Genomic DNA, 13,911 nt, shown 5'->3' with positions numbered 1-13,911 from the left:
AAATCAGAATGTAATAAAATTAAAGTAATCAATAGAAACGCTTCATGTAGAAGGGATTGATCCACCAATGGTTATAACACTGATCATTGATGCCAAAGTCACTAATTTTCCTTGAATACTTGACCTTAGAAAAAACAACAAAGCTGAACAACAAGCTTTGTTCATTCAATGTTTCCCATACTTCTTAATTAATTAAAATAAGCTCTTCAATTAACCCTTACCTTCAAACAACCCTAGAACAAGCTCTCTAGAATTTAATTCAATGGCAGCATTAAACTTTGTGGAAACAAGACCAAATCTGAACAATAAACACACAAGCTCGGTTTATTTAATTCAACACATGTACTCCCTAGGAATTGAATGAAAGCTTATCCATAATCATCAAGCCTAGTTGCTACTTATGCAAGAAAGACCAAACAATTATGGATTTGGTATTCAAGCTAGCAATAGATCATGCATCAAGAATTGAATAGCGGCCATCTATGCAATCAAAACACACAATCATAAACATTAAAATCAGAAGATACATGAATATTCAAGAGAAAATCAGATTGCAAATAAACTTAAAAAGATCTCACAGTGTTCTTCACCATGGCTTCAAAATATCCTTCTACCGAAAAACCAAAGTTTAGCCACACATAATGAGAGGAAAAACACAAAAAGAAGAGAAAAATATGAAAAGGATGCTTCTTCCCCCTCTTGGATGTGCTTATCTGCCTCTTTTACTTCCTGGACGTCCCCCTCTTGAGCTTGGATCAAGACTTTAAATATCCCCCAACAAAGAATCCAAATCAGCCCAGGAATTAGGGCTCCTAGACTCCTGTAACTTAAAAGCCTGTTTTGGGTCAGATAAAAGTGTTTTGGGCTTCAGCCCCTCTTAATAATTGTATTTCAGAATGTTTAGATGAATTTAGACTTTTGAATCACTCGATTTGGACTTCAGAAGCTCAAGTTATGGCCTTTTAAAGATTCCATGTTTGTGTAGAATTCTAATCCAATTAGGATTTGGCCCAGCTTTTTGGCCCTAACTTAAAGCAATATTTGGAGGCCCAAACGAACTCGGATTTGGACAAATAATACCATTCTGGAAAGCCCAAGAAGTCCTCTACAAAATCTCTAAAGATCTTATTCATGTTATTGAACTCTAACATGTTCAAAAATCTGCAAGAAAATCGAAAGATCAAAATATTAAAAAGCTAAAATTTTGTAAGTAAAAGCCCAATTTATTCTAACCTATCTAAAATTGTCTTAACCATAAAAATAAGTATAAATCAACACAATAAGGCATAAAGATCACCCAAGAGACCATATGTAAGGGAAATAAATATATGTAATTATGCACTCATCAAATTCCCCCACACTTAGCTTTTGCTTGCCCTCAAGCAAGACTACGAGACATGACACAATCACATTAATTCCCCCAATGACACCAAAAATATCACATCATAATCAATGACAACCCAAAGAATCAAACACTATAACATGTCATGAAATAAAACACTCAACATACTCAAATTAAAATAAACAAGAGATTTTCATTCAAAAAGCAATCAACAAGTATGGTAGATCCTCACACGTCACTCATAATTCACTCAAGTGTTTAAGGGTTGGAAAAATTCACTCAACATTGAATTCATGCTCAATTACTACCATAAACTTACTTGTTCATCCAATCTTTGTTGTTGATGTCACATGCCGTACACAAATCCAATGGTCTTTAATAAGGTTGTAATGGGGCTAAGGTAAAGGTAGGATATAAAAGGGAGAAAGGTTAAGACCTATGAAACTAATAGAGCATTTAGAAACAACTTGGGTTAATTAGGCATGAAGGACCCAACACCTCAACCAATAATCAAATACTCTTTGTTTCTTTCTTCCTTGTTCATTTCCTTAAAAAAAAAAAATCATATATTATGTCCTTGCACCTCTTTTTTCTTTTTTTTTTCTTTTCTTTCCTTTTTTTTTCTCTTTTTTTTTTCAACATATATTTTTTTCTCTAAGCATTACTTGGCTTTTGACACGAATATCGACATTTGTGATGAAGACACCCGGTTACTCTCCTAAATAATTGCTTAGGGTGCATATGCATACTCATATTTTGAACCACCGTTTGACATGAAGGATGATGCAGGAGCATACTGTCAACCCCCAATTACTACTAAGTAGCTCAAAACATAGGAGTAGATAAATATCAGTAACTTTTTTTTTTTTTTTTTTTGCTACAAGGACATAATATCATAAGCATTCCCCAAATACATTCCACTTCATCAATAATACAACCATAACAAATCAACAATAGCATCTCCATGCTCATTCAATTCACCGTCCTTTTCAAAACCCATCGAATAATTTCAAATGCTCTACTAGTCCAAAGGTGGGTAAACAAAATAAGGATAACAAATGAAAATGGTTTATAGCTTATTAACAAGGGTTGTTGAACAAAGAAAAGGACAATAAGCTCAAAATAGGTCTACTAAAGTCAATTTTGTAAGGTTGGCTTTTTAAGTCAAGTGGTTATAAATCCTATATGCCATTTTAATCTTTATGCATGCACATGAATCTGCAACTTTGACTAGTATTAAAAGTAAGTTTTATAGCAATCTTACATGAATGAACATCACTCCAAAAGAAAACACAAGATTGCCATGTACGTTTCAATCTCAAAGGCTCACCCAATAATGGTTTTTTAGTCTACCAACACAAGTTAATACTCTTCAAAATCAAACTCGAGTCAATTCTAGCCTAAGTATGCAAGTATTTTGTTCAATCATGTTATAACATTCTCACCTCAAGTCAATCTAAGTTTATAACATGTGAATCCTTGAATATCATTGGGAAAACATCCTAGACATCCTAATAATAATAATAATAATAATAACAATAATAATAATAATAATAAAAATTAACATGTTCAAAATGCACTCTCTAAACTCTTTAAATGCAATCACTCCCCCACACTTAAAACTTACATTGTCCCCAATGTAAGGCTAAATGCAAGAAAATGGCACAGAAAAAAGAAATAATGCATATGAAAAGAAAAGAAAAGGGATAGAGAAAGCAAATCTAATCATCTTGGGTTGCCTCCTAAGCAGCGCCTTTGTTTCGTCTTTAGCTCGACATTGCCACTTCTCAATCAGTTTAAGTTGGATCTCTCAATTGCACTTCATCCGCAGTTTGCTCCTGAAAACCTTCATGAAATGGCTTAAGCCTATGCCCATTGACCTTGAACACCTTATTAGTTCCTAGGCTTCGTACCTCAACTTCACCATAAGAAAATATGTTAGTAACTTCAAAAGGACCAATCCAATGAGAACGTAACTTACCTGGCATTAATTTGAGTCTTGAATTGTAAAGTAAAACTTTTTGTCCAAACACAAATTGCTTTCTAGCAACCATTCTGTCTTGAAATGCCTTTGTCTTATCCTTTGTCCTTACCTTTGTCCTGCCCTCATGTCTCAACTCAAAAGTCTCCTGTGCAAAAACATTAACCACATCAATAGAAAATGCATATTGAACATCATTAGGGTACCTCATGTTATCAAATATATTAAATTTCACAATCTCCCTATCGAACTCCATGGTAAGGGTACCATCATGAACATCAATCTTTGTCCTTGTTGTTTTTAGAAATGGTCTCCCTAATAAGATTGGTGCTAGATTAGATGAGTCATCTTCTTCCATGTTAAGCACATAAAAATCAACAGGAAAAACCAATTCATTAACTTGCACTAAAACATCCTCAAGAACTCCCTCAGGATACACATTAGATCTATCAGCAAGTTGAATAGTCACACCTGTTTCTTTCAATGGCCCAATATTCAAAGATGAATAAACAAAAAGAGGCATGACATTTATTGAAGCTCCTAGATCTAACATTGCTTTCTCAATCTTGACATTACCTACTTTGCAAGGGATGGTGAACATACCTTTATCCTTGCATTTGGGAGGTAATTTCTTTTGAAGGATGGCTGAAACATTCTCTCCCATACTTACCTTCTCATTACCTTTCAACTTCCTCTTGTTAGTGCACAATTCCTTGAGAAATTTTATGTACCTTGGGATTTGCTTAATGGCATCCAATAAAGGAATGTTCACTTCTACCTTTTGAAAAATCTCCAAGATATCTTTTTCTTGATCTTCCTTTTTAGATTTAGATAACTTGCTAGGAAAAGGAAGAGGATTAGGTTTATCAGAATTATGCACAATTGTTTGAGAGATTACCTTAGAAGAGATTATCGCCTCATTTTCTGCCTCCTTTTTTTGAGTCTTCTTAGCCAATTCTATAGGATTCTGAATGGGGATGTCAAATTATTTTCCACTTCACAATGTAATGGCACTTACATTTTCTCGAGGATTTACAACTGTTTGGGAAGGCAATTTCCCAGAACCTTGAGCTTCAAGCCTGCTCACTGATGTTGCTAGTTGACTAATTTGATTCTCCAATTGCTTGATGCTTGTTCTTATCTCCTGTTGAAATTGTTGTGTGTTAGTTGCAAGTGATTTAACAATTTCTTCTAAAGACATACCTGAACTTGAAGAAGTTTGTTGTGGTGGAATATGTGGTCTAAGCTGATAATGTTGGAATTGTGGTCTTGTTCCATAACTGAAGTTGGGATGATCCCTCCACCCTGGATTGTAAGTATTTGAATATGGATCGTATTTCATTTGTGGTGGGCCTGGGAATCCTCCAACTGCATTGACATGCTTTAAAGAATCTTCTTGAAGTGTAGGGCACATATCCGTTGGATGACTAGTAATTCCACAAGCTTTAACTTGTTGCAAATTTCCTACAGCCAATTGTTAAACAAGAGAAGTTAGATTGGATATTTGATTTTCAAGGGAAGATATACTTACCTCATTCACCCTTCTCAAAGGGGTGTCTTGTCTGAATCCAAACTGTTGTGAGCTAGGAGCCATGATTAAAATCAAATCTTTAGCGGCACTAGGGGTTTTATTCACTATAGCACCTCCACTAGCTGCATCCATCATTTTCCTCTCCATAGGTAGTAACCCTTCATAGAAATACTGAATGAGAAGTTGTTTAGAAATTCCATGTTGAGGACAGCTAGCACACAATTGTTTAAATCTTTCCCAATACTCGTGAAAAATTTCTATATCTTTCTGCCTTATTCCACATATTTCTCTTCTGATGCTAGCAGCTCGTGAAGCAGGGAAAATTTATCAAGAAACAATCTAACCATCCCTATCCATGTAGTTACAGAACCTGGAGGTAAGTAAAATAGCCAATCCTTTGCTACATCAGCCAGTGAGAATGGAAAAGCACGCAATTTGATTTGTTCTTCAGTCACTCCATGTGGTTTCAGGCTTGAACACACCACGTGGAATTCTTTCAAATGCTTATGAGAATCCTCACCTGCAAGACCACGAAAAGTAGGCAACAAATGTATGAGTCTTGATTTTAACTCAAAAGCAGCATCTAAATTAGGGTACTCAATACATAAAGACTGTTGGTTCAAATCAGGAGCAGCCAACTCCTTTAATGTCCTGTTATTAATGGTCATGACTTCCTCTTCTTCTGAATCGCTAGATGGACTGGAAAGAGTGTTCGAAGCTATATTGATGCCTGATGCTATTCCCGAAGCCTATTTTGTTGAAACTTGCTTAGCTTCTCTTCTCAACCTATAGATAGTTCTATCAATTTCCAAGTCAAATTTCAATTCACCTTGATGAGAAAATTTGGTCATAAACCTAAAAACACATAAGACTCACAAACAAAAAAACAAAAAAACAAAAACAAATCACTAAAACTAAAAAATAAATAAATAAAAATAAATAAATAAATAAAAAGAATAAATCTACTTGACATCAATCCCCGGCAACGGCGCCAAAAATTTGATGGGTGTTGAATCCAGCAAATAATAAATTCTTGCTCTTAAAAATATGAATTGTGATAGTGATGAGCAAGGTCGTATCCACAGGAATTGGTTAGATCTATTCCTTTGAAAAAATCAAAATAAATAGAGGAAACAATTGGGGGGTTTGTATTTTGAAATTTAAACAATTAAAAATAAAATATTATTCTAAATTAATAAGACAAATCAGAATGTAATAAAATTAAAGTAATCAATATAAACATTTTCGGTAGAAGGGATTGATCCACTAATGGTTATAATACTGATCATTGATGACAAAGTCACTAATTTTCCTTGAATACTTGACCTTAGAAAGAACAACAAAGCTGAACAATAAGCTTTGTTCATTCAATGTTTCTCATACTCCTTAATTAATTAAAATAAGCTCTTCAATTAACCCTTACCTTCAAACAACCCTAGAACAAGCTCTCTAGAATTTAATTCAATGGCAGCATTAAACTTTGTGGAAACAAGACCAAATCTAAACAATAAACACACAAGCTCGGTTTATTTAATTCAACACATGTACTCCCTAGGAATTGAATGAAAACTTATCCATAATCATCAAGCCTAGTTTCTACTTATGCAAGAAAGACCAAACAATTACGGATTTGGTATTCAAGCTAGCAATAGATCATGCATCAAGAATTGAATAGTGGCCGTCTATGCAATCAAAACACACAATCATAAACATTAAAATCAGAAGATACATGAATATTCAAGAGAAAATCAGATTGCAAATAAACTCAAAAAGATCTCACAGTGTTCTTCACCATGGATTCAAAATATCCTTCTACCGAAAAACCAAAGTTTAACCACACATAATGAGAGAAAGAACACAAAAAGAAGAGAAAAATATGAAAAGGATGCTTCTTCCCCCTCTTCAATGTGCTTCTCTGCCTCTTTTTCTTCCTGGATGTCCCCCTCTTGATCTTGGATCAAGACTTTAAATATCCCCCAACAAAGAATCCAAATCAGCCCAAGAATTAGGGCTCCTAGACTCCCGTAACTTAAAATCCCTTTTTTGGGTCAGATAAAGAGAATTTTGGGCTTTCGACCCTTCTTAATAATTGTAGTTTAGAATGTTTAGATGAATTTAGGCTTTTGAATCACTGGATTTTGACTTCAAAAGCTCAAGTTATGGCCTTTTAAAGATTCCATGTTTGTGCAGAATTCTAATCCAGTTAGGATTTGGCCCAGCTTTTTGGCTCTAACTTGAAGCATTATGTGGAGGCCCAAACGAACTCGGATTTGGACAACTAATACCATTATGGAAATCCCAAGAATCCCTCTACAAAATCTCTGAAGACCTTATTCATGTTCTTGAACTCTAACATGTTCGAAAATCTGCAAGAAGCCCAAAAGGTCAAAATATTAAAAAGCTAAAATTTTGTAAGTAAAAGCCCAATTTATTCTAACCTATCTAAAATTACCTTAACCATAAAAATAAGTATAAATCAACACAATAAGTCATAAAGCTCACCCAAGAGACCATATGTAAGGGAAATAAATATATGGAATTATGCACTTATCAGGAGGCTTGGTCATTTTCAGTTGGAATAGCAGTTAGATTCAGGTTCGGATACGACCAATTGAATTTAGATGTCCTGATATGATTTCAGCTATTGATGCATGAATGCATCACATGTGTATATTTATTTCCAATATAAAAAAAAAAAGAGTTCGAAGTTATTTATCTATTCTTAGCTGAATTGGATAATTCCCGAGACCTAAACACCCTGTTGATTTCCATCATTCCCTTTTCTATCCCACATCACCATTTGGCCCCATTACTTCCTAGTGAGATCCCTCTTGGTTCTATGAATCATGCAATTTCATGATATAATTTCAAGAGCAAGGGGACTTGGTCAATTTTAGATGTTGTTCATTGAGACACTATTCTGATCATGAAGCTATGTCAAGTCCTTTCCATGCTTAATTACATTCTTGATAATTGATGATACATTTTTGAACTTGCATTACATCTACTCCAAATTGAGGTACATCCTTTGAGAGTAACTTTGAGTGATCTTCTTATTGAAGAGAGACATGTCCAGTGAGGTTTGCAATCAAAACTTAGAGAATTGAATGTAATATGCTGATTGATTTAACTTAAAAAAAAAAATGCCTTGGACAAAAGTTCAAATAATAAACATTTATTTGAATGTCCAAAGTCCCTATGTTATTAATCATACAGTTTTGCTTCACATACGAGATTTAATCTATCAATGAGTTGGTGGATGATGAAGTATTCTTGCATTTAATTTGATTGTTAAGGGACTAGCAATGTTTAAGTTGGGGGGTGTGATTGATGCTAAAAAAATGCCAAAATTTGTTATATTTTTATTACCTCTTAATCCATGTAATGAGCTAAAGATATTAAAGAATGTTTGTTGCAGTCCAAGGGAAGGAAAAGAGATCAAAGGATGAATTAATTCTTCAAAGGCATGATCAAAAGAGGAAAAAGAAGCCAAGAAATGAAGATGTTTTGAGGAAGCCTAACACATTCGAATGAAGGCTGAGTAATTCGAATGGAAGCCAGTTAAGATAATTCAAATGAATTATTCAAAACATTCGAATATGAAGACCATCGGGAACGCATTCGGACGAGGTTAGCCCAATTCGAATAAGAAGCAGCAAATCAGGGAGTCAAGGTAAATCGTGTACATTCGAATGTCTCCTAAGTCATTCGAATGAGCTAAGAATGAGAAGATATTCGGATGAACATATCATATGGAAACAATGAAGACATATCCGAATGAAGACTAAGTCATTCGAATGTAATTGAGGAAGAAAGAAAAGCTATTCGAATGAAGGCTGAGTAATTCGAATAAGAAACAACTCAAGAACTCAAGGTGATTCGTATTCTCCCAAAAGCATTTGTATGAAAATAATAGCATTCGAATACTTCTCAAGTCATTCAAATGTTAAGAGGAAGTCAAGAGGAAAATTAGAAATTCATTCGAATAAGAGTACTATTGCATTCGAATGATAGAAGAAATCATCTTGCAATGAACAATAAAGCATGAAATTCATTCGAATGATCCAAGCAGCCAAGGAAAACTAAGCATACATTGGAATATCCCTGCTCTCACATTCGAATGAAGATCCTGTTAGTGTAGGTGCTCTAGACCCAATCAGATTGGGCATGTTGTACACTAACAATTGTAATCATGTTATTATTTGAATAAGGAGTTATTCAAATTCACAAGAAGTCATTCTATTAGTTTCTTGTTATTATTGTAATAACCGAATGAAACTAGATAGAAGTCCATATGATGTATACTGTGAATAATCTATAAAGATGTGAAATGATGCATCACAGTTTATAGACATTATTAAACGTCCCAAGTCGTAGCAATGTCAAGAATGGACATTGACAATTGCGGTAAGACTTGTATGTGCTATGTTTTTGCTATGTGATAGCAATGGGGGTCTCACACCCATAGGCATGGGGATACCTAGACAAGTACATAGGTGACCAATGTTGGAGAACGTGTCACTGGTCATGACTCGCCATGAGAATCCATTTTGGTTATACGTTGATGAAATTCTCATACGAGATGGGTGTAACTAATCCTTGGACCTGAGGTTGTCACGGTCATCTCATAAGAAGACTGGTATGCTTTGACATCGTTTCGATGGGCCTAGACAAAGGCTGCACGTGGGCGATCGTTGGGTATATCATGAGGCTTATGGAGATGGGTGCATAGCCAAGATGGGACTCGTCTATCCCTTGATAGAGGATGATGTATCTAAGGCGCCTTCAGTGGATATTCACTTTAAATCCATGGCCATGGTGAAAGAGATCAATAAGGAGTTATTGATTCACTTTCTATTAAGTGAAGATATCCGAAAGATCGAAGAAAACTCATGTGATCATTATCAAGCAACACATCGCCATACTTGAGATCACATAAGATGCATTGACGAGAGGATCGTATTACACGGTAACCATGCTCGTGAAAGGTTATCTGCGGATTATGAATCCTTCTGAATAATTGGGTAGGCATGACGCCTTGCTAGAGGCCAATCTTGTCTTATGTATTCATACCGACACATTGCCAACATATTCGGAAGCCTAATGAGTCATACGCAATAGGCACGGTCCCTGGCTTAAACTAGGAGAGTGGACGTATGGTTAAGTGGGACACTTCGGCAAGAAGTTGTGCCGTCGTAGGTTCTCACGGGAAAAGAACAAATAGACGTAATGACGTTGGTATAACGAGGAGTCGTCATAATGGAAAGAGTTTCCTAAAAATGGCATTTGATTAAATTAGGAAGGAGTTTCTAATTTAATGATTTTCTATTTGTTGGAGTGGCAAATAGGAAATAAAATATTTTTGGGCTTAAGTTAATATTTGGACTAAATTAGATTTGGGCCAAATATTAAATTAAATATTATATTTGGACTAAATTGGATTTGGGCCAAATATTAAAATAAATATTATATTTGGACTAAATTAGATTTGGGCCAAATATTAAATATTATATTTGGACCAAATTAGATTTGGGCCAAATATTAAATAAAATATATTTGGGCTTGAATTAGATTTGGGCCATAATATTTTATTTAACCTATAAAAGGATTGGGCCATTTAATTATATTTCTAGTTGGACTAGAATAAGCCCACTTATGATTCTAATTAAATTAGAATTAATGGGCTAGCCCAATCCATTAGGGTTTTAGAAACCCTAGGATATTTCATTATAAATATCCTTTTATAGGTTGCCCATTACAGAGGTGATTTTTTATGTCGTTTTTCAAGAGTTGAAAAACGTATTGCCGTTCACTCTTCCCATTTCTTTTGGCATCGATTTGAAACGTGGGTGTTCTTTTACCGTCCATACACAAGCCGCGCAAAGGAGAAGGAGCTAGCACTCCTATTCCGCTCTCCTTGCCAACGGACGCGTGCCGCGTATCACGAGTTAGAGGTCGGACGCTTGGACGGCTCGAATCCGCGAACGACTCGATAATCTAAAGGTTAGATTTATTTATTTGTTTGTGAATGATTTGATTTCGACGTTAATCCAATCGCCGGGATCGGGGTAAGGTTCAAAATTTTTGAACTACGCTGCTTGCCCCGTAGCGATCTTACTTTACTTTTAGATCCGAAAATGCTCTGACATGCACAAATGAACACGGTGGCTCTAAGGTAAATTCAACGAACTTTTTGAACAACTTTTCACCAAGTGGTCCCCTCTTCCATGTGCGACAAGCTTAAAAAGGAACCAACATTCTATAGAATCAAGTGTGGGTAGAGAGCAGAGTACCTAGAAAAATACAAAAAGAAGAGGATCAGTGGAAGTTAAAAAAATGTTTTTTTTTGGTTTTCTTATTTTAGTTCTTGTCTGTTGATATGCCCTGCAAACTTGGAGAGTTACAATACCTAAAAGAGTCGCGAGACATGGATATGAAGACAAAGGGCCCAATGGGTTGTAGGAGATCAAGAAAACAACCCGAAGGAGCAAAAGGTCAAGCCGAGACCAAGTGGGGAGGACCCACTCGGTTATGCTGAGTGAGTACAACACTACTTTGGTTTTTCAGTCATAACTCTCTCATACAAGCTCCAATTGAGGTGATTCAAAATCCTATGGAAATCCAAGATAATTATCTACAACTTTTGTGTTTTGCGTTTTGAGACATACTGGCCACATCAAGGCTTAAATTGGGATCTAAGTTGATGTAACTGCACTATTAAGGCTCAGAGTCAAGTATTGAAGAAAGATGGATCCGAACCATGACAAAAGGGAAAAAGAAGGCATGAACGAGTGGCCCCCCACTCGGTCATGGGGAGACTAATTTCCCCTCACTTTTCATGACCCACTCGATTATGCCGAGTGGGTATGACACTTCTTTGGTTTTTTTACCATAACTTTCTCATACGAGCTTCAATTGAGCTGATTCAAAGTCCTATGCAAAGCTAAGAGAATTATCTACAACTTTCATGTTTTTAGTTTTAAGAAATTCGATCTTAATGAAGGTGAAAATCTGGCATGAACTTGAGATATGGGAATGACGCAAAACCGAACCAAGGAAAAAGGCAAAAGAAGGCATGACCGAGTGGCCCCCCACTCGGTCATGGTCGAGTGGGCTTAGGCCAATCTCTCCTCTTTTCCCTCTCAGATGGGCCTCGAAATCATTGAAACAAGCCGCGAGACTCTCGCCCCGATTGTCGCACGTCTCCTCTCTGTCCTCCGCTATAAATATGAGACCATGCCTTCATCACAAGGTATGCACTCTTGAGTTATTGAAGTACCATTTTGCATTTTCTCTCGAGATCTAACTTAAGCATAGGAGGGTTTGCGCGGGGACCCCCACCTGCGTCCTAATGGTGCTCTTGTTTTGTAGGCCACTCGGTTATCCAAGGCCACTCGTCACCTCAGGTCACTCGATTATTCAAGGCCACTCGTCACCTCAGGTCACTCGGTTATCTTGGGCCACCAGATCATTAGCCCACCAGATCATCAGTCCTGTCAAACCATCAGCTCTGTTGGATTACCAGATCTACACATCTACCAGATCCAGTTGGTCGTTAAGATTCTCATCAGTGAAGGCACGACTCCCAAGACTTTTACATATGCCCACAAGTAAAAATAGATTGTTGTATTTTGGCAACAACAATTGGTGCCATCTATGGGAAACGCAAGACAAAAAGTCAACTTAAGAATGGCAAACACCCATGGACACCGATGAACTCTCTCAAGGCGTAGAAACACGCCTACCGCCACAGAATTCTCAACAACAGGGAGCGCCTCTCATTATTCCAGATTCTCACCCACAAAGAGCACCTCCGCCCCCTCATAATGCTCAATCGCAGGGAGGTGATTGTTCCATTTCCCCGAGCCAACAAGTGGGGAACCAATCAGTGCCACCTCTGCTTAACATCAGCTCAGGATCACTTCCCACTAATTAAGAAGGGACTTCGAGACAGCCACCGCGTATGGTCCCTTGGGAAGAGTACGAAGCATTGAGGTAGCAACATGTTGAGGGCATGTAGGAACTTCGAGACATGGCTGGCATACTCCAAGGAAAGATGCCTGGAAGGACATTTCCCGATACTTTGAAAAAGTTTATGCCATTGCTTGAGCCTCAACCCGAGGTGGGAGCTGATTCTTACCAGGAGGCCACTTTCGATTCTCATTCCCGATCTACTCCTCGTCGGGGGGATAGGTGTAACCCCCCACTTTTCCAAATACATAATGATGCAAAATATAAGCAAACATTGCCGCGGGCGTTATGGAAACCCTTACCAATGGAAGCGTTGGATCGAACCTAAAAGCTTAATCAAAGCTAAATAAATAGGGTTTCCACTGTAGTTCCTTTACAAGTATGAGAAATGCTCACGACCTCCAATATTCCAAAAGACAATACATCACTGAAGGTACAATTACAGGACACCCACACACACACTTCTTACAACCTTGAGTATCCTTGTGACACCCGTGACTTAAAACATGCTTATAAATAATAACGATAATAATATTCTTATGAACATCAAAGTTTAGCGCAGACAAAAACTTGAGAAGTGATACTTCTGTAAACTTAAATGATGTTTCAAATATAATAGAATTTAGAGCATGTTTCATGTAAATGTAAAGTTTGATACTGAAAACATGGCTTCAATAGAAGAAAGAAAGACTTTGCAAATATAATAGCATCCATACCAAGAAAACCGGACTTAAAATGAAACTTGGCTCTTTTCATAAAGTTATATAAGCTTTAAAGACATATGGTGTAGCAATAGTGTACATTTATCATAAGAGTGTAATATTAAAAATCTTTCTAATATAAGAAGAGAGAAACATCATTTCGACTATTTAAAATTATCTTCAAATAGCCACCACACTCCACGTCCACGTTCCGATCTCCTTATTCATAATCACCTGGGGGAGAAAATATGGGATGAGATTCTTGCGAGTCTCAGTAAGTACAAGAGAACTATCATATGTATTTAAACAAGTCATGACATAATATAACATAACATATCATATGGAGACACGAGAGGTTCCACCAACTACGGGGGCACGAACCCTC

General features: G+C 36.5%; 1 non-coding gene across 1 annotated transcript; it reads left to right on the top strand.

Moving 5' to 3' along the window:
* Nucleotides 1-5,047: 5,047 nt before the first annotated feature.
* On the top strand, nt 5,048-5,154 carry LOC127807050 (small nucleolar RNA R71). The gene has a single exon (XR_008024589.1). It is a non-coding gene; the product is annotated as a small nucleolar RNA R71 (small nucleolar RNA).
* Nucleotides 5,155-13,911: the final 8,757 nt, after the last annotated feature.

Source organism: Diospyros lotus, chromosome 7 (assembly GCF_014633365.1).
Source record: "Diospyros lotus cultivar Yz01 chromosome 7, ASM1463336v1, whole genome shotgun sequence".
Classification (NCBI taxonomy): Eukaryota; Viridiplantae; Streptophyta; class Magnoliopsida; order Ericales; family Ebenaceae; genus Diospyros; species Diospyros lotus.
The sequence above is the reverse complement of the archived record's forward strand: the minus strand, read 5'-3'. Positions and strand labels throughout refer to the sequence as shown.